The 24563-nt window shown below is 35.5% G+C and overlaps 1 protein-coding gene across 5 annotated transcripts in view; it reads left to right on the top strand.

The window, feature by feature from the left end:
• Positions 1-24563, top strand: part of LOC111505907 (uncharacterized) — a 151126-nt gene that overhangs the window by 62900 nt on the left and 63663 nt on the right. For 4 of the 5 annotated variants that reach the window (XM_023160807.2, XM_023160823.2, XM_023160832.2 and 1 more), the window contains exon 2: positions 588-744. The gene's annotated coding sequence lies outside the window, so the exon portion shown is untranslated. The remainder of the gene's footprint in view (positions 1-587; positions 745-24563) is intronic. The other variant, XM_023160815.2, reaches the window with a different exon arrangement.

Below are 24563 nucleotides of genomic sequence, written 5' to 3'. Positions count from 1 at the left end.
AGGCATTTCAGATCAGCACTTAAATTAATTTGAAAATCAACTTCACACGATAATTTCAATAGCAACCACGTGCGTACAATTGACAAACTCACATAGGTTATGTTTACTACTTAAGAACAGCTGATGAGAGGGGTGTTATGTAAACAAACATGTGTACCAACTGTTGGTGATGAAATATTTCATTTGTTGAAAACTCAATATACATATATATAATATAATGATACTATATCTTGAAAACAAGAGCTAATATATAATTTTTATGGTCACTTTCGGTTTTAACACGTGGAAATACATTAAAATCATCTAATTCCAACCCCGAAACAAAACTTTTTTGTGTTGTGATTTATTGTTGCAGATGTCAATTAAATGGTACATTATTGAAAAATTATAATATTGTGATGATATAACAGTGGTTCAGTTGTGGGTAATAAGTAATACTATTCATGAAAGAAAATTTATCATTTTCAAATTCATAATGATAATATGGAAGCAGCTGAAAGCTTGTTGAGTTCTTCTTGAAAACCAAAAATGAGCCTTCATATATAGGTGACCTCTGACACAAATTTGATGATATATTATCTTTCCAGGTTGCATCCTGGGGCCAACACTTGCCGACTTGTCATTCAAGAAGCGGAGCACGAAGAACTTGAGGGGCCCAAAACGGCCCGTCAACATCTCAAATTCGACGGAGGCCCCCTTCGGCTACGCAGTCAGCGGCTATGTGCACGCCGGTATACCGATCATGTAAATTTTTTGCACTTTTGGACTTAGACTTGCATTCATATACATAATAATAATAGTAATAATAATAGCTTTATTGTGCATAAATTACACATAAAAGGTAGGGGTTAGCCAATGGCTATCTTCCACCCCTCCTGCTAAGTAATACAAATAACGTTTATGAGCAATAAGGTAATTACTTAATATAATTCAATTTTCTTCAGCGGCAAAATTGAAAGAAAGAATGTGATAAATACATCTCAGTTTGCAGAAAAGTAAAGGAAAACACTATACTACAATATATTACTCCATGCTGGTCAACAAAGTTGATTTCAAATGATGTTTCACTTCATATAAAGATGAATTCAGGAAAGGAATTATCTTGTTCAAAAATAACGGTGCCAGATAGAAAATGCATCCTTCGTATTTAGATGAAACATGGTTTGGAATGTTGAAATTATTGAACCTGGTATTGATGCTATGGATATTAGAACGACGTACTATAAGCTCTAATAAATACAAGGGTATTTTGTTTTTGATGAGTTTAAAAAGAAATATTGTGATCAGATATTCCATTCTACACTTTATGTTCAATTCTCTCATTCCTATCAGAAAAGGAGTAATGTGCTCTCTATAAGGTACACAGCAAACAAAACGCATACAAAAATTTTGAACGCGTTGCAACTTTTGTCGATTATATTCCGGTAGAAAATTATAATACACTGGAGCCCAGTATTCTATATGTGGTTAGAGGAGGGATTTGACTAGTTTAAGTTTCATTTCGGTTGATAGTTGATATTTAAATTTTTGAAGTAATTTCAGTTTGAAGAACGCTATTTTAAATATATTTTGGACATGGTCATTGAAGTTCAAGTTTTAATCGATAATCAATCTGAGATTTTTCGTGGAGTCAACCCATTCAATGTCCGTTTGATTCATTCTGAGACTATGTTATTTGATCTGATAAGTCTGTCTCTGAGGGCCTAAGCAGATTGCAACAGTTTTCTTTGGGTTGATACGCAAGCCATGTTTTCCAGAATAATCTTGAGTGTTTTAGAGATCTTCGTTAATAATGCTCACATGGTTTTCTAATCAGTCAAATCGCAAAGTGAATATAATTGAAAATCGTCGGCATATAGGTGAACTTGACGAAAGTTTTAACATGATGGAAAATAAAAAATGAAAATTACAAATAATAAGGGCCCAAGAATACTACCTTGGGGTACTCCAGAAATAGTCTCTTTAAGGGTTGAGCATAGCAGGTTATTATCAAGCGTTACTCTTTGTGATCGACCTCGGATATAGCTATTCATTAATTCCAAAGCTCTTTCTTGAAACCCTATGAATTTTAATTTCGCAAGAAGAAGCTGAAAATTGACAAGATCGAAGGCTTTGCTTTGATCCAGGAGAACTCGGATCGACGGTATAGATTTATCACCAAAAGTACATATATCATTTATAACTTTCAATAGAGTCGTATGTGTACCATGTTTCGAACGAAAGCCAGACTGTACTTCTGGTAAGATACTATTGAAATCCAAGTATTGTCTGATCTGTAGAGAAAGTATTTTTTCAAAAAGTTTGGAAAATGTAGGTAAGATGCATATGGGACGAATATCATTAAAACTTTTAGGTGTGGATATTTTAGGTATCGGAATGACATTGGCAATTTTCCACAATTCAGGAAATGTACCTGTTCTCAAAGATTCATTGAAAATGTGTTTTACTTCCGCTATGCAGAAAGGCAACACAATTGTTATCATTTTCAGACTAATATCATCTAAACCCAATGCCTGCGATTTCAGAGCATCCCAGACATGATCACTAGTTATTTCAGTAAATGAGAATTTCAAGTTACTTTCCAGAAGGTTATCATTATAGAATGATAGTACATGTACTGAAGAGTGGAAAAAGGTCCTACGGGTTATATATTTTTATTACTTGTATTTTGGAAAGTCTGAAAATCGATTTCAAAAGTCGAAATTTTCAATTTGATTTCAAAATTTCCATTTCAAACTCCAAATTTTGATTTCAATTTCGAAATTTTGACTTCAAATATTCGAAATTCGAAAATTCAAAACCCAATCGGTCTAAGCAAGTTACTAGATTTGCCTTGATGTAATTATAGTTGTTGTCAAATGTCTAATAATTCAAATTTCTTTCATGGTACGATTCAGTGGATGATCCATCTGGTACCCTCTGTATCTGCTAATTTACTTTTCCACATGGCATTTATATGCAAGAAATCCATTGGAGTAAACTCGTTAAATGGTATTGTTTTTATCAGTGTATGACGGTTCTACTAGATCAAATTGTACTTACATTCTGATAAATGTTTGAAGGTGGTTGCAATGTTTCGTGGTGTATTTCATCAATTCGGGCTTCCATTGTCTAACGGAATGGTTACTCCAGAGTGATGGTAGAACAGGCTATGACTAGACTAGACAGCAAGAGCTCCACGAGGAAGAGAAGTCGCCACAGCCAGTACTTGTACTTCCTTACATCAGAGGGTTATCGGAAAGGATGAGGAGAATTGGGTCCATGTATAACATCAGGACCCGCTTCAGATCTGGGAACACTATCCATAGCAGCCTCATAAAAACCAGGCCACCAAACACGGACTGCGATTCCAAGAATTGCATTTACCGGATGCCCTGCGAGTGCGGAGAGGAGGCCATTGAAAGTTCGCATTGCTGTGCCCAAGAAACACACACAACGAGGATAAACCAGCAAATCCACTAGTTTAGGTGAAAATTCGAAGAAGCCGCGTTTATGTTGTTCAACAATGCATTCAGTCAAGCTAGCGTAGAGATACGTAACATATGGACACCTCTAATCAAGCGAAAAATGACCAACTCCCGTCAAACGGTCATCTCCCGCTAAAACCAATGAAGCAGTGAGAGGGAAGAGGGGATAGGTGAAAGAACTCGAATGACCTATAAATAGTCAGATCTCGGAGTTCAATAGTTCATTTTGAAATTAATTGTTTTCTTTCTTTCTTTGGAAGACAAACGAAAATAAGTTCTAGTACATACAAAAATATTTTTTTTGGTTCTTCAACTACTTCTTTTACTCTATTCAAAACTGAACCGATAGTCTATAATTTTCCAAAATCCTACTGTTTTCAACATAGGTAACCATTAACCATGATTCAACAATCAAATTGAGCCGATTACGCTTTTTTCATCAACAACCCAGAAACATCCAAACATCAATAATCAATTTGTCACACACTACTTTAACCTCAACTATTTTCCATATTCATATTATTGAGCAAGTATTGGAATTATCCACTCAAACCGACCGCCGTGTTGGTCGGTGGTTCAAGCCCCAGACTGAACGATCGATTTTCACTCGCTATCATCCAATCCATGTTAGGAATCACAATTTAAAAAGTGAGACCTCGTTAGTACTTATCTCGCACAGATTTCGACTTCTAAAGGATGTTGTTCGTAGGGGTGCGACAGCTGGTTAACGGAAAATCAGATTTTTTCAAACAGATTTTTGTTTGTCGCCTTTCATCTCCATTTTCTAATGTTTATAAAATACATTTCTCCCTTTTTCTTTTTTTTTTCTAGAATTCTGCTACAGGATTGATTACGAGAAGGGTCAATCAAGTATTCTTTTTGATAACTTGTTGCTCTCATTATTCCTTTTTCAAGACAAAAAAAGAAAGAATAATTTCTTTATTATTCATTCTGAAAGTGAAGAATATCGATGAGCATATAATTTCTTGCAACTGATTATGTAAAGTCCGGTTATCACCCGAAAATGATTGCGGATACTAACAATCGAAACGTTGTGACGTTTGACAATTTATGTGACAATTTATATTATATTAGACAATAGAAGTCCGAACTGATGAAATACATTCTGATAAATGTTGGTTCAATTTTACATTTCAGTGCCAAAACCGTATCTGCGTGTGACATTCAGAAAATGAGTGATATTCAGATATTTTTGAGTTTCATTGTACACTGCATTGTGATGTCTGAAGCTAGAAATAGAAGTGAATTGTGATTTGCAGCGGTTATCTGATGGATGTGAAGAACGTTGACATCTCTGAGACAGTAGTATGATGACTAGGAAACATTTGAAATATGAATTAACCTAATTTCACACACAAAATGAAACACATTTGAATCACATTATGAATGTTTCTTCAATACATTCTCAAAGTGGTGTCTGTGTACCAATTAGCGACATACTGAACTATAAAACGAATTTGACTGGCTTTATCTGCACTTCAAGTAACCTCCATGAAAAATAGTCAATAGGAGTGAGGCCTAGACATCTGGTGGCCATTATTTAAGCCTCTTCTACCGATCCATCTGACTAGAAATGCTGCGTCCAGAATATTACAAGAAGAACATACAAAATGGGCACATGTACAATCTTGTTTAAACCAAATGTTGCAGCTTCGAAAGGACAAAGACAAGAACACAAATTTGTTATTAGTTTTTTTCCAAAAATCCAAAATATTTCGTTTTATTCAAATTTTCTTGAAAGCAGATCGAAAACAATTTCTATTACTATTAGTCAAACAAATTTTCAAAAATGACCTCTGACTTTCGTAAATATCTACTATCAAAGTAGTTATTTGAACTGAAATATATCGTTGGTTCAAATTCTTTTATCTTGTTTCCATAGTGAATGTGGCCACATTTACATCCTACCTAAAATGTAATTTTGTACATATTTGATTGATTCCCAACAAACAAAATAGAAACTCAATATCCCTACGAGAATTTCCAGTTTGATTGGCAACGAGATTGTAATTTATTTCGTTGGAATTGGGTTAGATTATTGAAGTAGATCCGAGAGCTTCCATTACTTCATGTCGTAGACTTGATAATCGATTTATCATGACTGAATTGCAAATAATAGTAGTTGATTTTAATTTCAAGATCCACCCTAACAGAAATCAATCAAATTCCAATTTTGATAACTCAGGGTAATCAGAAAAAGTAACAAAATTAAAATTATTTTCGTAATTTCAACTAAATGCAAATGAGGCAAACTTATGAAATGATGCTTTTGTCCAAACCAAAAATTTTCTTCAATCAAAACCAGAGCCCAAACATAAATTAATAATGATCAAATACTAGTAAGTACTCTTTCGAGCCACCCCATAGCTCATCAGTGGTACTAGTCTGAACCATGCATACGTTGATGTTCTTGAAAAACAAGTAAAAACGATGACAAATAGTTTTCCTCGTCGTGTCTCAAAAAACTATATCTTCAAGTCATTATCTCAGGGTCCTAATCAGAAGACAATAGAGAAACTTTCAATTTCGTTTGAAGAAATGCAGTTTATGATGATTTGTTAATCTCATTTTGTATTCAATTGGAAAGGCGTGTATTGACTGTGGAAATATTCCCACATTCTGTGAGAATGGTAATTTCAAATTGTGTAAAATTCCGGTTTCCTAGATAAACTTCCAGTAAATCATTAATCGACAATACCTGCAATTCAGAACCGGCGTAGGACAGACAATAATTTTTCAATTTTCCTCTGCATTCATCCTTGATAGCCTTCGTGAAAGAAATTTCATCCTCAAAATATTCCTTCGACTATGAAATATATTGCAGTCGATTTTTCGTCGAACGGTTTTTGGCAAAGCGAACAGAATGAAACTGCATCAAACACTGTTATTATTTTTCTTAGAAATAGTTCCACCCAGAATAAAACGAAATGTAAGTTATAACTCTTGGCAAGACCTAAAAATATAGATCTTGGAGCGGGATTTCGTTCCACACTGATCTACAGAGTGTATAATAGATGAAGTTGTTACCGTTCCATTTCATTTTATTCTATTCTATTCTAAACCGTTATTTTTAACACTTCGACACGTGTTTCATTCAGCAAGTGATCGTGTTTCACGATCGTATTTCTCTTGAAGATGATCATTTGGTGATTGAAATACATGTCGGGGTGTTAAAAATAATGGTTCAATGTTTGGATAGAACCCCAATAATATTCATTTCTAAAACAAAGGTTCCAAACAGTGCATCACAAGTACTGTAACTAGTTAACAATCTTTCTCTAAGAGGAAGGCTTCGTCCACCCAGTTGAACCGCGTTGAAATCAATCGAGTCTCAGGGACTTTTATGGATCGGAGCTTTTCTACACTGACGGGAGACAAGCCTATAGTTGATCTACTCGAATTATTCCAATATAATCTTGCTGCTGGATGAACGAGAAACCTCTGTGAGGCTAACCTAACTTTGAGGTATCCTGCATAAATGTCTGTTGAGAATAATTCAATATCCAGCATAGTATTTTAGCCAGAGAAGTAGTTGTTTTTCAGCAAGCATTTACCAGAACTTCCTATTCAGGTAGTTGGGAGAGATGATTGTTTCGGAATTCCATTTTGAATTATTAATTTTCTTGTACGTATGCATCTCCATCGTTACAGTCTTCAGTTTTGAATTTGCAATTTGTTAAATTAGGCTTCAGTGATCAAAAGACTCAGAAAATATGCCACAGACACGTTTTTCCGACTCATTAGCTGCCATCAGGACGATATAGCCAAGTGCAAGGTTGGGAAACACTTGGTTTGAGAAACAACACAAATGTACGGAGTCATCAACAGAAGCCAGGCGCCCTTTTTTGTTTCAGTCAAATCACCTCGCGTTAGAGATGTCATTTAAGGGACCACAACGCAAATTTAGCTACCTGCGTGATATTCGGGCCCAGCACTATATAGTAAAAGCAACATATCAACAGCCTGAGACCTTCCATCACTTTCACAAGAAAGAAGAAGTCCACAACGAATTGCCATTTTTAGACGTATTGGTGAAGAGGACCGACACTAAGTGGAAAACATCTGTGTATCGAAAACCCACTCACACTGAACCACGAATCCAACCACCATCAATCGACTAAAAGAGGAATCATCAAGACTCTATTAGAACGTGCTTTCGTGCTCTATAATAAAAAGGAAGGTCTCGGAAGGAACTAGACGTCATCGAAAATGATCTTCAAAACGGAATGGCTACTCCTAAGCGATGGTAGAACAGACTTTGGCTAAAAAACAGCAGGAGCCTCGCAAGGAAGAGAAGTTGTCACAACCATTACTTGCACTTCCCTACATCAGAATAAAATTGTTTCTAAGTCAACCTCAGAACCTGCCTTGGATTCGGAAACATTATCCGTAGCAGCTTTACGAAAACCAGGACACCAAACGTGGACTGCGATTCCAAGAATTGCATTTACCGGATACCCTGTGAGGGCGGAAAATCCTATATCGGGGAAACTAAGAGGCCATTGAATGTTCGCATTGCCGAGCACAATAAACACACACAGCGAGGAGAAACCAGCAAATCAGGAATAGCAGAACATGTTTGGACCCATCAACATAACATCAACTGGTCCCAAGCTGAGATCATTCAATGATCATGTTGTCCAACAATGTATTCAGCCAAGCTAGCGTAGAGATACGCAACATATGGAAACCCATGATCAAGCGAAAAATGGCCAACTCCCGCCAAACAGTCATCTCCCACTAAACTAGTGAAGCGGAAAAAGGACAACGGAGAAAGTGAAAGTACTCGAATGACCCATAAATCGTCATCTCTCGGAGGAATCAGTCCATCGTGGAGTAACTTGTATTTTATGTCAATATTATTTCATTTCAGGTTTTTTTGCTTAATATAATTGTTGTTTTCAGCTATTCATTTTTAATTCTTTCAGGGATTTCAAATCATTTCATATAGATAATATCAGACAAAGGAAGTCCGAAAAAATGAAATTCAACAATGGAATAATTAAAATTTTATAGAGGTTGTCTTCAGTTGTGATTCATGATATTGAATGATCTTCCTTGAATTGGAATAAGTTTACAACATATTTATCCATTAAAAATCCAGACATATTGAAAGGGAATAAGCATCTGTTCACATAGAAGGGGTTCAATATGAGACCTCAAAATAAATCCAGTGGAAGTTTGTACGGAAATATTATTAATTATCTTAATCATTTGCCTATTACTCGAATTTGGGTGAATTCAATCAATTTGTATTATCGGAGGAAAACTATATGAAAACTCAGTCATCAAATTTTTCAGAACGTTCGTAACTTTTCTCTAATTACTTTACTCCCATCGGGGCTCACCCTAAATTGTGATATAATTGGTTCATTAGAAACATGTTTTCTACTTTCAGTATATCTCGATTATTTGCATTTAATTCATGTCAGTAATACTTGTATGTTCATTATTCGGCTGACAACATACAATCATTATCATATTTCATCATTTGATGAATGTCCTCATATAATGGATAATTTTACCGAGTGAGCCATCATTCCTCTTTTTTGTTATACATTATTCCACTCACAAATGGATAGTAGGCACTGAATATCAAATTCTCATTATTTATTGATTCAAATAAATGGCATAATGAGAATACTCATCAAAACTGATATGGAAATGGATAACTCAGTTTGAGAAGTAACTAATTATCTTGTTGGAAATAATTTTTATTGTATTGAAAAACATTTAATGAATTTTGATATAATAATTTTCTATTATTTTCGAACTCAATATTTCGAAAATGAAAATTTGAAAATAGAAGTAGATGATATTTAGTTACACGAAGATGAAACTTTTTAAAAGTCGATTTCCTATGGTGGAATTGGTTGTGGTCATAATGTATTGTCATCAAGATAGTGAAGGAGGAGGGATTTTCATACAGCGTCCTATACTTCAAACCGCAGTACGTTGGACAGAAGACTGTAGTTCATTTATGAATTCTTAAAAGTTTCACAAAACAAACCCTTTCAGCTGAGCAGTTTCACATAGTCACATTCACAATCTCAACTTTGAGAGACACTTTTTAATGTAATCCTCTTGATTTCATAGGTGTGAGAATTTGGCATCAAGATTTACGTAAACTACTTTTCGTAAATAACTTTCATCCACTTTTCAAACAGTAATAGTTTCATTGTAACACGAATATTTCAATTTTCATTTCAAATTTATTACTAGGGTTCTCTCGTGTTCCTGATGATAAACGTAAAATACGAATGCATCTCTGTCAGGATTAAGGTGTAAAAATGATGAATTACCACAGATAAAAATATCCATGGAAGGAGTGTTTTATGAGATTCTATCAACTGAATGGATGCTTTGTTGACTGGAAATCAAGATCAAGTGAACTGGTACAAATGTAATATTGATTAAATTCTTTCATATGAAAGCATTTCAATATTTTCAGTGCATATTTATCTTCCATTCATATAGAATCTTGCTCAGAATCATCCGAGGTAGAAAACTTTGAACAATAGCAATTCATTCTTGGTTCTGCTTAGCACCACTGATGAGATATGGTTCGCATCAGAGCTGTCTGTCGGTGAATTCAAATGCTTCGTTTTTAGGTCCAAAATGTTAATGTCGGAAGTTTTCTGAAGCTGAAATTTCCAGAAAAGATACTCCAGAGTCAGCCGTTTTTGGTACCAGACTCTCGCAAAGAAGTGGTATTAGTTAACTGTTTTCTGAAAGCTCAAAATTTATAGAAGACGAGCAAATCTTCTACATATATCAAAGAAAGTGGTGTTAGTTGCACTATTTATAACTCAAGAACGGATGAACCGATTTGGCTGAAAATTGGTGGAGAGGTAGCTTAGAACAAGGGGAGGGACATAGGATTCTTTTTATCCCGTTCGACCGCGTTTCCGTGAATTCACCAAGAAGTCACTATAAAACGTGGTATAGCAAAAACGCATCTGACATGGAATAACAAAAAAAGATAAATGACAGCTAATCGTAATTTTATCAATGGTTAATGAAGGCAATTGATGATGGAAATGGTGGTTTATATTTCCTGGATGCCCCTGGTGGAACTGGTAGGACATTCCTAATGTCATTAGTTTAAGCTACTGTTCTTGCGAGATTCAACACTGCGCTTGCAGTTGTTTCTTCTGGAATAGCAGCCACATTGTTAGAAGGATGCCGTACGGCTCATTCAGCATTGAAATTGCCGTTGAATCTTCAAACTTTTGAAGAACCAACATGTAATATTTCAAAAAGACTCCGAAATGACCAAAGTTTTATCAGCATCGAAAATCATCATATGGGACGAATGCACAATGGCGCACAAACGTGCATTAGAAGCACTTAACGGAACATTGAAAGATTTACGCAATAGCTCGAGATGTTTTGGAGGTGCAATGATTTCACTGTCTGGCGATTTCCGCCAAACACTGCAAGTAATTCCAAGATCAACAGCTGCCGACGAAATGAACGTTTGCCTCAAATCATCGAATCTATGGCGCTATGTGAAGAAACTTCAGCTGACAACAAACATGAGAGTTGCATTGCTTGATGATACATCTGCTGAAGATTTCTTTGAGCAATTGTTGACTATCGGTAATGGTAGGGTACCGGTCGACGAATCGAGCGGATTGATTTCATTTCCACAGAATTTCTGTAACTTTGTCTCATCGAAAGACGAACTTATCAGCAACGTATTCCCAAACATAATTACTAACTACAAAAATAATGAATGGTTTAGTGAGCGAGCAATTTTAGTGGCTGAGAATAAAGATGTAGATGACCTAAACTACATAATTTAGAACGATATCATTGGAACAATGAATTAATTCAAATCAATTGACTGTGTAACAAATGAAGATGAAGCCACGAACTATTCAATTGAATTTTTGAACTCCTTGGATGTGCCTGGCTTACCACCGCACAATTTACGCCTGAAGCGGGCAGCAAAATATAGAAAAGTGGTGTCTGCGCTACCTCATACCTGTCACAAAAATAAAATACTACCTTTGCTGAGAAGTTTCGAGCCTAACACATAGATGGCACTAGTCTCCTGGCATTCACCGCTTTTTCAGAAAGTACTAACCTCCAAAAGAGAGCTATTGACATTTCATGTTATTCTAATCATAAGTTTGTGAGTTACAGTGCTAAGAGTGACATTCCTCCTGTTATTTCCAAAAGAATGGATGAAAAAAAATATTTTGTTTCAATTTCACATTGCGTCTTGATGGAAAACAATATCGTTCAAGCGAGGCAATGACTTTAAAAGTGAAGTGAAAAGGATTCCGCTCCATATGAAACCACAATTAGACGTTGGTTTGCTGACTTCAAACGTGGTCGTAGAGACATCGATAATGCAGAACGCAGTGGACGTCCAAATGAGGCAGTAACACCAAAGAACATAAAAAAAATCCACAAAATTGTTTTGAATAATCGAAAAGTGGAGTTGTGTGAGTTAGCTGATATAATGGAGATATCAAAAGAACCTGTTGGCTTTATATTGCATGAACATTTGGCTATGCGAATACTCTGTACAAAGAGGGGGCTGCGCGAGCAGATTATTGACCAAAAACAAGAACGTCTTGATGATTCTGAGGAGTGTTTGACCATCTTTGAAGATGACAAACCAACATTTTTGCGTCGATATGAGACAATGAATAAAACATAGATCGATGACTTAATCAAAACGGAATCAAAACGATCTTCATCTGAGTGGAGAGCAACTGGTGAATCTCGTCCAAAGCGCTCGAGAGCACAACAATCGGTTGGAATAATTATGATGGTCGTGGTATTTTGGGCTGTGCGTGGTGTAATATTCATCCACTATCTTGAGGCGGGAAATACTATCAAAAGTGAATATTATATAGTGTTATTGGAGCGTTTGGAGGCCAAAATTGCAAAGAAACGACCACATACGGCAAAGAAAAAAAATCTTTGATCAAGACAACGCACCATGTCGCAATTCAATCAAAACAATGACAAAATTGCATGAATTGGGCTACAAATTGCTTTTGCATCCACCGTATTCTCTAAGTCTGGCCTCCAGCGACTTTTTTATGTTCGCAGACGTCAAAAAAACGCTCATCGGTAAGGAATTCCGCTCGAAGAGGTTATTGCTGGAACTGGTGCCTATTTTGAGGCACCCGAGACTTTTCAGCTGTTAAGTCAAAGTGATTAAATTATTTTCTGGAGATAAACTTCTCCAAAACTCTGATCAGAACTATAAAGTTGATAAAGCAGACAGTTCAACTTATTTGTGATTCGACAACGTCAGTCACTAGTCATGAGAATGTGAATGGTGATGGCGCGGATTCATTCTGTTGACCCTTGACTGACATGATTTCACCACTGATGAGTATGACTGTCTGACTTCATAACTCAAATCATTTTTTGGACAATCTCTTCAGTAGAAAATTACTGAATTACCGAGCTTCATCTAATTTTTTTTTTTAAAGATATCATATAATATGTATTTGTTCGTTATCTATTTTGAGTTTTCTGAAAATAGTTTAGAGATGTTAGTTACTATTTCACTCTTGGTAGCATCCACGAGGTGTCCCGGTGCCGTGCTGACTTTACTACAGTAACTTTCCATCACCATGTGTCCTAGACTGAACAAAGTAGCCTTCAGAAAATTCTCTCGGTACCAGATCCCAGAGAACTAGTTTCGACAAGTTGCTTCGCAATTGAAGCTACTAAAGCTATTCCATCGATTCTCTATCGATCCTACAGACGATGGTATTGTAAGATGTGTCATCGCAATTTCTCATTCAGTCTGGTAAAGGTTTTCTTTAATCGTTGAACAAACATGTTTTTTCATTTCAATAATGTTGAACATCATCATAATAGGTTCGTTCCAACCTTGAGTCACAAACAGATTTCCAACTGTTTGTAAATCGTTGTCAACGCGCATGTCTGGTAAATATTGGTTTCTGATTAATTTGAAATTTCTGATTGGAACAGCTGATAGTTCAACTGAAGTTTGGCATGGAATTTCAACATAACCTTTAAAAATAATTTGGGAAAGAAAGTTTTTGGCTTTCTACTACTCCATCTTAATACAAAAAAAAGGGGATGAGGGAATCTTCCAAAGAAAGGAAGGATTAATCAATTTGAAAATAAGTAACTCTATACATTGGATGTGTAGATCATGCAAAGAAGTAACTTTCAGACACAAACTGAAAGAATGTCCTCCTGAAACAGCTACTTTCATATAAACATTGAATTACACGAAAGAAAAAAAAATATTTCGAAACAAATACTTCTACATGAACACTGAATTATACAGAAGATACTTTACTCAGTTTGTATTTCAAACATTCTACAACGAATGTCACTCCTAAAAATATAACCCCTTCAATTCTTTAATAATAAATCTAATCAAGTGTATTTCTGGAGAGTAAAAGAAGGTTGCAGTATTTTATATCTCTATTCTATTTACTTATCAACATGGAACTGGGAGGTCACCGCAATAATTAATTTGTGTATTTAAAGATGTTCATATTATAGGTTCACTTAAAGAATTCCCAATTTTTCCTGCGCCAGCAAATATATAATTTAGTTTATAACAATTTTTGCAGGTTATGTTGTTTGTAAGTTGCATGAACATAAAACAGAAACAGTAATACGGATTACGCATGCGTCAGATTGATGGTTAGAAGATAATTTTCAAACCATTCTGATAGATTTCGAACAGGTTTGAATCTTGGATGGAACAGAAAACTGATAGTTTACTAATGGTTGGAAACTCACGTTGGAACGCAATCACATTACTGCGCAGAATCCTGACTGTCAGAAACTGTTTCTGACGCTGGTTGGAACGAACCTAATGACGCTTCTACAATGCGTTTTTTCTGAAGCATTTTCCGACGTTGTATAAACGTAAAATAACCTCATTCATATTCACGGCTCGGAGGGGAAGTACGTACGAGATATGTTGGAAATGTTGGGTTCAAGCGTCATATTAACGTCGTAAAAAATATGCATGATAAGAAAAAATGTACTGAACTGCGCCTCGAACTTTTGGCCTACTTGTTACAAAGCGAATGCCAAATCAGCTATACCATTATATGAATTAAATAATTTCCTAATAGAAAACTACGTACTTTCATCAAGTCACAACCGGTGGTCTCATATAAGACGTCAGTACTCTTCTTGACGAAGTCGTCGAGTACTCGAAGTACTCTTCTTGACGACCACCCCACTGAAGATGACTACCGCAGTTGCAGATGAAACGTTTGGAAATTATAACCAAAGAAGACCACTGCAAAACCTGGGAGCCAGTCGAAACAATGCCTTTCATATTGCTTCAAAGTGACTTTTTTTTCTATTATTAATAATTCTGACCTCTGAATATTCACGTATTATATGTTTGTCATCATATATAACGTGTTAGGAATCACACGTTGGAAGGTAAGCTCCTCGTTAATCCTTAGCTCACACAAGTTTAGACCTCTGAGGGTTGTTGTTCGTAGGAGTGCGACAGCTGGTTAACGGAAAAAATATTTTTAAAACAGAACAGATTTAAAACATATACATCAGTGACAATACAGATTTTTGTGTTGAGGATTCTACCAATGATTATAATCTCGTAAAAACTATATTAATATCCTAAATCGAACAATTCATAGATATTCATCATGAATATATAATTATACATTGTTTCATAAAGGACCAAAATTAATAGCTTTTTACATTCTTTAGCTGATGTTTTAAAAATGGGTATAAAATTACGTCATTTTGGATTACTATAACTTTCATTTTCGAATATTCGTAGATTCTCAATTTGTTTTAATACGGAATGAAATATTAAGTTTTTGAATTTTTCAATTCATCATCAGGAACACAAATTTCAGGTGATTGGGAAAAAATGTATTTTCATCAGTTTGAAGAAGAAGTTTCCATATGAGACATATAGACAAAGTTCAAAATTTCACCAAATATTTCAATCATGAATGAAATGTATATATGCTTCCAATAACTGATGTTATTAAGATGACGATCATATATACATAATTTTTAGATCATGTCTATGATCATCTTATAACAAACAATTGTTTCACGCGAAAACCATTATATGTTCAAAATATGTTTTTCCGTTAACCATCTCTACGAACGAAAAAAGAAGTTGAATCTTGTGCGAGCTAAGGACTAACGAGGTCTTACCTTTTAACGCATGATTCCTAACACGGGTGGGACGACAGCAAGTGAAAATCGATCGTTCAGCCTGAGGCTTGAGCCACCGACCAACACAGCGGTTCATTTGAGTGAGTACACAAAGCAACCATGTCGAACCGGCCGGCTACCGACCGCTAGCTTGTCATATATATGACCTTGAGGATTGCTAAATTCACCGATACATTCGTGATTGTACATAGCTCTACAAATAAGCCTCTGGTAGGTTGATCGAAACATTGCTTTTTGGTTTTGCGCTTTGGTTCCAACTAGTTGCCTCACACTGAAAAGTGCAGAGAAAAACATAGGATTCATGTTCTGCAGTCGATTTCAAATACTTTTTGAATTTCGCATTTTGAATGGTTCATTTTTCTAAAACAGACCAGAGGGCCAAGTTTTGACTTCAGATTTATGATCAGCGAATCAAAAAAATTGAGATACAGTATTTAAAAAATTTGCAGTAACTGAAAAGCAAGCCACTTGCAAGTGCAAGTGGCTTGCACTTGCATCACCCTATCTCTTAACCAATTGATACAAAAAGCTGGAAAAATTAAATACAGTTGCAACATTTCGTACAGAAATCTTTCCAAAACATATGACCCATGTGTTTTGACACAAGATTTAATTCTAACTGTACTGTTACAAGGTTTCAAACATAATGAATGAATTTTACACAAATGCAATGTTTCACATCGATATTCAGAGAAGCAGTCAGATTAGTCTCTGGAGGGATGAACAAAGGTTTGGATTAACATAGGTAGGAGAGATCATAATAGCGGGTAATTCCCCAAGATAAGGGATACAAGGAATAATTAAGGAATTGAAAATGTACGGGTTGCTTGAGAAAATATATTTGGTAATTTTGAATTTTATGAGCATAAGTGGATTAGAAAGACCCGTAAATTTGGAAAACCCCGATTATGAATAATGAAAAATTAAATAACTCAAACAAGATTAGTTAACAATACATAAAATGAAAATAATGCCATAAAACAGTCTGTTTTATTGTACAAATTTTAGAGATGTCAACTCAAATACTAAAAAATTAGAATTCACTTGAAAAACATAATAATTTCGATAGTGAGATTTTGAGACCGAACACCATGAAAATAAAGTTTCTCAATATTTAACTCTGAAAGTTTTAATTTCGACTCCCTGTATAAAGCTTCAGATATAAATTGTAATGATACAGCCTAATGCATCGTATACGAGAAATCATTTCACAGGATTTCCAATCAACAATAAATCAGCTTCAACTGTCATTCATGAAAATTATTTTCCGTTGGTTCACCATTATAAATTCCCCCTTTGTGGAAAGTCAATGTGTATCCATTTATTTTCATTTGATGCATTGTTTACGGAAATCAGGAAGTCATCAAATGGAGAGACTATGTGGGGTACGTTCCATTCTCGTAATAGATTCCTGATATAACAAAAAATGAGGCTTTTCGAACTTCGTAAATGGTTTTCCCGGCTCATATGGAAGAAAATATATTGGCAAATGATGCGAAATTGACGTTCTCTTTGTGGGAACGTTTCGGGGGTGAAATATTGGATGTGGAAAACCATCCGAAAGTTGGAAAGAAGACAGATCGTTGTTTATATCCAATTCTTTCCAGAAATTCCTGAGGAATTTCACAGTCATACTTTTGTGACATGGAGGATTGATCGGTGGAAACCCACACAAGGTTTTACGTGATGTAGAACAATTTAACTTTCTCCATCAGTTACTAGTGAAATGTCGAAATTGTCCACTTTGTTTTCATAACATTCAAGCAGTTTTTGGAAAATATATTTTCAAAGAATAATTATACATTTGGTCATCTACTGAGAAACAGTACAATGATTGTTCTGATGACAAGGTTCGAATCAAACCAAGGTCTGCGACTTTGAAAGTTTTCGATTTACAATCTGGAGATATCATTTTGAAGCAGCCTTTGCAATTCCAGCAACATGACTGTGCCAAGACATATGGGTGTCTATTTTAACCCACAACAAACTTATCGAAGCAGAAAGCGGTATTGTCTGTGGTGACATTATTATATCCGGCTCGGAGAGATTTATCTTTATGGCGAAAGCCAATGCCTTGACTTTCATGGCATTAAATTGAACCTGATTACTTTCACCCCAATTCGAAATCACCTCATTGAGATATACAATCCTCTGCTACCGTTGAAGATGTGCATGACGAGACAAGTGTGCTATCGTCAGCAAAGCAAAATATTAGATTCCTAGTTTTCTTCAATAAGTCATTGATATACAATAAAAAGAGGGTGGAGATGATATGGATCCCTGGGGAACACCAGTGTTGATGGTGAAAGTAATCGAGAGATATACATCGACGGCCAGTTGCAGAAAACGTTTTTTCAGGAAGCTGAAGAGACATATACTTAGAGATATCAAGCGCAACGGCTCTGTGTTCTTCATATTTCTCAATTGCGTTATACCAAATATGGGTGTCATACGATAAAAGGTCGCCTGTTGATCTTTGTTTCCGAAATCCATATTGATGATCGCTCAAGATGTTGAAGCCTTTCAAATATTCAAGTATAAGGTGGTTAAAGACTTTTCTCCATGATTTTTCACATCACTGACAGTAAAGGGATTGGTCTATAGTTATTGGGAAGATTATTCTGGCTCTAATTGGGAATAGGCTGAGCACGAGCAATCTTTCAACAAAAAGGAAAAACCCTTTTCTTGTGAAACAGGTTGAAAATTCTGCAAAATACTGGTGCCAATTCATTTGCGCAATTTTTAAGTACAATGACAGGTACTTCATCAGGACCAGACGCCTTGTTGATATTAACCCTTAGATCCCCATCTGGGGTACCTGAGGGACCCCAGTGGCATAATTCCTTAAATAACATTTTCATTTGAAAAGACCGGCAACGCTGCTTTCAGGTATGTGTCAGTCTATGTTTACTGGATGTGGTCTCAGCACTGTTGCCACAGCTACCCCGTACGGGGTAGTTCTACCCCTCTCGAACTCAATTCCACCCTCTCGCTCCCCTCAAGTAAATCTACCTCGCTCAGATATAAAGCAGAAGAATGTAAAATGAAAATTGAAAAAATTAAAAAATATCTGAGGTTTGATTTTGAATCTACAGCGTTACACTAGCCGAGTACCCGTGGCAAAGTTGGCGTAGACTGAGTGTCTGGCGCCGCTGGCGGTGGTTCCTTGGGTTGTGTCTTACTGTAAGACTCTTACACCGATAGTTACGATATTCTGTGACTGAGTACTGAGTTACACTACAATGCTCTTCTGCTCTTACAATGATACCGAGTACCGTGATCATGCTCTGTGCTTGTGAAATGTTATTTGATGTTTGTGACATGACACTCGACATTTTTAGTTGAGAATGTAAATATGGAAATGTTTATATTATCTGCAATCTCAGTCTGTGATATAAATGTAGGTATATGTATAGTCGAAGTAACCGATATTGTACACTCTTAAAGTTGTCGGCACTCTCAAGGGTCAAAAAAACCAACACATAGAAATGAACCGGCAGCAAACTAGTCCACGTGGACTGTAGAGACTTGACGATTCGTATTGGACAATTTTTACTAACCGAGTTTTGTGATTGACTGAAGAGTCATAAAATTAAATTTGAAGTCATGTTACGCTGACGAATAGAAATCTGGAAATGCGGCCTTTGGTTATCGCCGTTGTGTTCAGTTCAAGAACTGATCGCGATTTGAGTGTGGAAATATTGGTGTAGTTATAGTTACTTAAAATTTTTCTTATCTGTTCAAAATGTGGCGTCCTTTGACTAGTACAAATAGTAATAACGAGTGTGTTAACAACGCAGACTTTTTCCAGTGTAGTGATTCCAATAGCGATGGTGAACAATGCGAAAAAGAGATACAGTGACTAAGATTCGGATGCATTTGAATATTAAAACACAGAGAGTATGTTTCAATGTATATAAGAATATACATCTCAAGTTTGGTTTCATCAGTTGTTTGGTAACATCAGATTTGACCGAAATTACTTTCTCAACTGTACGTAAAATAGTCAAAAACAAACCTAATGAACGCAACACGCGATGTGATACAGGATTACCAAAACCTTTAGATGTTCATCTAATAAAATTATTGAAAAAAACAATATACGAGTGTTACAAAAGCAATGAAATTCCTACAACAGAAATCATAAGGAAGAAATAGAATACTTTCAGCCATAACGTGAGCAGCTGCTGTGACAAAACTCTTCAGAATTGGATAAAGAAACTAGAATTCAGATTTTAAATAATGAACATTTGTCAAACAGGTATGGAAAGCAGAAGAATAGTGGAATGGTTGGTTTTTGTCATGACTTTTTCACAATTTTAGTTATTTTTATCTCGAAAAAGAATTATTTTTTGATACATATTCTATAGAGAAAAATGAACTATTTTGACAAGATCCACCACATACTTAGTTTTTGTAATGATCTCAGCAACTACACTTGTCGCCCTAGGAGCTAAGTAATATGCATTGATATAAAAAACTGTAAATATTTTAAAAATGATCACCTCCCGCGTTGTTGAGAAAGTGTACCTTTTTTACTTGAACAAGGTGGGGGAATTAGGTTTTTTCGTGAAAAGTGCCAAAAGTTCACTGTCAAAAAAGTTAGGGCGATTTGAAATAGATAATGACAGCGTACGCAGCACCCTCTAGATGTTACATGAGAATCAACACGAAATTTTGATTTCCCACGTCAAAAGAACCCCGGATACCATAGGAATATCATAGGAATTCCAAATCGAAATGCATTTTTCTTTCCATTAAACCACAAACGAAGATCTCCTTCGCATCTTCTACACACCTTATGTGGGGCCCATGGTTTATCTTGATCACCAATTTTCAACTTAAAGTAGGCAAAATAAACTTTCCTTACAAAATCACTTATATTTCTCTGTTGACTTTTAATAGCGATATAACCACAGATATAACAAAAACTGTTTGGAGAAATAACACAACCTCTTGTAGCCATGATTAACAGACAACAGCACTGTTCACTTGAATAGCAGTATGTCTACTGAGAGCTTTTCTTTGTTTCAAGCGATATACACTAGGCGTCAATTGAAGGTATAAATGCAACTTAATATGCTGGAACTTATTTTGCGCCAAAATAACGGGAAAAAATTGTAGCAGAGAATAAAAAATGAGAAATCAAATCAAAGAAGGAATGATTACCGCTATTTTTCTTTAAAAATTATGTGCTTAAATTTTAGTTTGCATATAATTGTGTAAAAATGTACGTCATTTGACTTGTCTCAACATGTTAAAATATTCCCTGTCTCACCAACAGCTCAGGTTGTTTTTCTCCATTATCGAATAAAAATCATATAGGTTTATCACCAATGAACATAGATACTGCAATATACATAAAAACTTATGTGATATAATAATTTTAATATTTTTTCTGTTTTTGGGAGGTCAAAATCTGTAAGAAAATGTAAAAAAATCCTATGCAGTTTTTTGGTCGCAGACCTGTGTAATTATTGTAGAAATATTCAAAAAAGTTATCAAATGTCAATAGAGAATGCATGATATGATAATGTAAATTAATCGTGAACTAGATTCTCATCGAGAAATAGGAAATAACTTCCCAACAATATTACTATTGCAATGATCCCGTGTAAAAAAATTATTCCTAATGTAGGAAAACCTCTATTACATACTGGAACTGTAACAATATTCAATCCAATGAATGTAAATTATGATTCGTGAATGCTGAGAACTTGAGCTTTCACAAGATATTGAAGATCCATCCATGTACGTATTCGAATATTCTACAGTTGTAATTCATTTCAAAGAGGAAGCTTTCTTGAATCCTCTTTGACATGGGTATCCACTTAAAATATTGCACAACTGGGGAGAAATATTAATTATAACCAAGTTGGTTTCCTTGCTTGGTTTCCAGTTTATTACTCCTTTCAGCTTGTACAATTTCAAGAGAATATGGACACAAGAATCAGTAATACATATGTTTACACTTCTGAAATTACTGACGGGTAAGCTATTTCAAATGCATTCATCTCATTGAAAATTTACTAGAAACAATATTTTTTTGCTGCATATCTCAGTAATTGGAGTCATAACTGAAGACAGAATAAACAAATAATCGAGTGAAGGTGAGACTGAATTAGATCACCAAAATAGTCAAATGTTTCAAATCATAAAGTATCCATGAAAGCAAACTGAAACTAACCAATCATGTGTAACTATTTTATAGCCTAATTGATCAGTCTAACTCAAAGTTATTCTTGGTGAACTCTTCATGAAAGAGGTTTCAACAAACACTGATAAATTCAAGAGATTTTCACAAGTATCGGCCGATTCCATCTTGTTTTTGAATTTTACGTGTCTGAAAATACTACTATCGGCTTTCGAAGACTTCCATTGGAATATATAAGCACAACCAACAGGCAGATGAGGTTAGCCTTGTTGAAAGTGCAGTGAGGCAATATACATTTGAGTATTGGTGTGGAATAAAGTTGAGTTTGATTGTGTAGTGTGGTCCATTACTGTCGAACCCACAAGAAAAAGCTAACAGTATTCATGCAAAACATTGAAATATTAGATGTAATTGGGGATGTTGATCCGCTTCTGAGGCTGCTGGATACTATTCAGAGAAATACTTTGAATTTAATCTGTAAGTCATCCTATTTGATTATTTTGCCTATCCAACTGAAACTGAAACGTTTGCAATTTCTACATCTGAATCGAATTCTCCATTACGACTTTTATATTTCCAAAATTGTTGAAGTCGGAAAATCCAAAAAGATCGATAAACAATTTGTAAAGCGAACTTCATTTGCAGTTATCGTGTAACCATTTCCCTGCTTAATTTATTCTATCAGTTCCTACGAGACTCAACTCCAAAACCATGGAAGTGAATAGGGAAATGAAACTCTCTCCTCCCTGAAGCATATGCTATTCCATATCTCAGGAATCTTGAAGCCACTCCTAATTTGGATAATTACAAGATCAACCCCTAGTTTTCATCCGTGTTCCAACCAAACTCGTGGTAAATTATTGAAGGAATTAATTAATGGCGAAGGCCGACTCGTGTCAGGTGAACTGGATCTAAAATTACTTAGTTTTAGAAGTCAGTTGATTTATTGTTTGATGAGGTGATATTTATCAACGAACGTATATTTCATTATGACAATTGTTAGATAATTCTTATTCTTACGTTTGTTTGAAGGTGGTTGACAACGTTTCGTGGTGTATTTCATCAGTTCGGACTTCCATTGTCTAATATAATATAAATTGGTTTGAAATCCCTGAAAAAAATTTAAAACATCAACTGAAAATAACAATTTCATTGAACAAAAACTGAAATTACTAAGAAATAACATACAAGCAACAACCGAGCAAATAAAGAAAATGAAATAATAATAAAAGTTGAAAATTAAAAAATTAAAAAAATATTACTTATTAACAAAAAATTAAAAATAAAAATTAAAAGATTTCAAACCAAGTTATGTCACGACGTTTCGATTGTTAGTATTTTTTAATTTTTATTTTTCATTTTTTGTTAATAAGAAGAAAGAAAATTGTTATGGAGAATTGGTGACTAACTATGATAGAAGTTACTGACGGTGTCGGCGAATTGGTGGGCTAATGCCACGCAATTTTTTATGAAATTTTGGACATGTGGCAGCGTAGTTTGTTTCAAAATTGCCGAATTTTTACCAAAATACCCGTCTCATGAACATCGCTCAGGAATTGAATATGTTTTATCACACCAACAACCTGCGTTCGATTCTCTAACGAAAACTTTTTTTATGACGTTAAGAAACAAAAATTTGTGACTGGGTGGTCTGTTTCGTCGAGAGATAAGCCTGATCCTGCTTGTCTGTCTGCTTGAATCAGTTATATCCACAAAAAATTCAAATATTCCGCCATGATGTTCTGAGATGCAGAAACTAGCGCTCTGATTGGCTGGCGAGCTGTGTCTCAGTTTGAGGACACTCCGTGACAATTTGGTACACTCTGATTGGCTCACCGCCTAGCTGGCTGGATGACTGTGCTAGAATACCACGTGACAAATTGGTGCACTCTGGTTGACTGGGTGGTCTGTCTGTCTTGTCTGGAGAACTGAAAGACAACTTGACTGATGTGATGACGTCACTGTCTGCCTGAAGTGCAGCAGTACCTACAGCGATCAAGATTCGCTTCACAGGGTCATAATTGGTGACAAATCATGAGTATATAGTTATGACATCGAAACCAATTCCGATCGTTCATTAAAGTAATCTCCATCAAGAGCAATACCACTTTTGTGAAACGATTCATCTTTTGCCTCAAAATAGGCCACAGCTTCAGCAGAGACCTCTTCATTCGAGTGGCATTTTTTACCGGTGAGGTCTGCGAATAGCCACTAGGCGCTCTAGGCCAAATCTGGCGAATATGGTGTATACGGGAGCAATTCAGAGAATAATTTTATGCAATTCTGTAGTCGTATCCATTGATTTGTGACACTGTGACACTGCCTTGATGAAGCAGCACTTTCATTTTCTCCAAACGGGGCCATAATCTTTCCAGCCGATTGTTGTGCTCACCTGCGCTTTACGCGAGGTTCACCAGTTACTCTCCACTCAGATGACGATCGTTTTGATTCCGAAATGAAGTGATAGATCCATGTTTCATCCATTGTTACATATCGACGAAAAAATTTGGGTTCGTTTTGTTTAAACATAGTCAAACAGTGCTCAAAATCATCAAGACGTTCTCGTTTCGGGTCAACAGTAAGCTCGCACGGCATTCACTTTGTAAAGAGCCTTTTCATAGTCGAATGCTCATGTAATATAAAGCCAACACGTTCTTTTGATATCCTGACAATGTCGGCTAACTAACGCAACTTCATTTTTCGATCATTCAAAACGATTTTGTGTATTT

This window comes from Leptinotarsa decemlineata, unplaced genomic scaffold (assembly GCF_025532065.1).
Source record: "Leptinotarsa decemlineata unplaced genomic scaffold, Ldec_3_MD MMD2_tig00001064_RagTag_RagTag, whole genome shotgun sequence".
Lineage (NCBI taxonomy): Eukaryota > Metazoa > Arthropoda > Insecta > Coleoptera > Chrysomelidae > Leptinotarsa > Leptinotarsa decemlineata.
The sequence above is the reverse complement of the archived record's forward strand: the minus strand, read 5'-3'. Positions and strand labels throughout refer to the sequence as shown.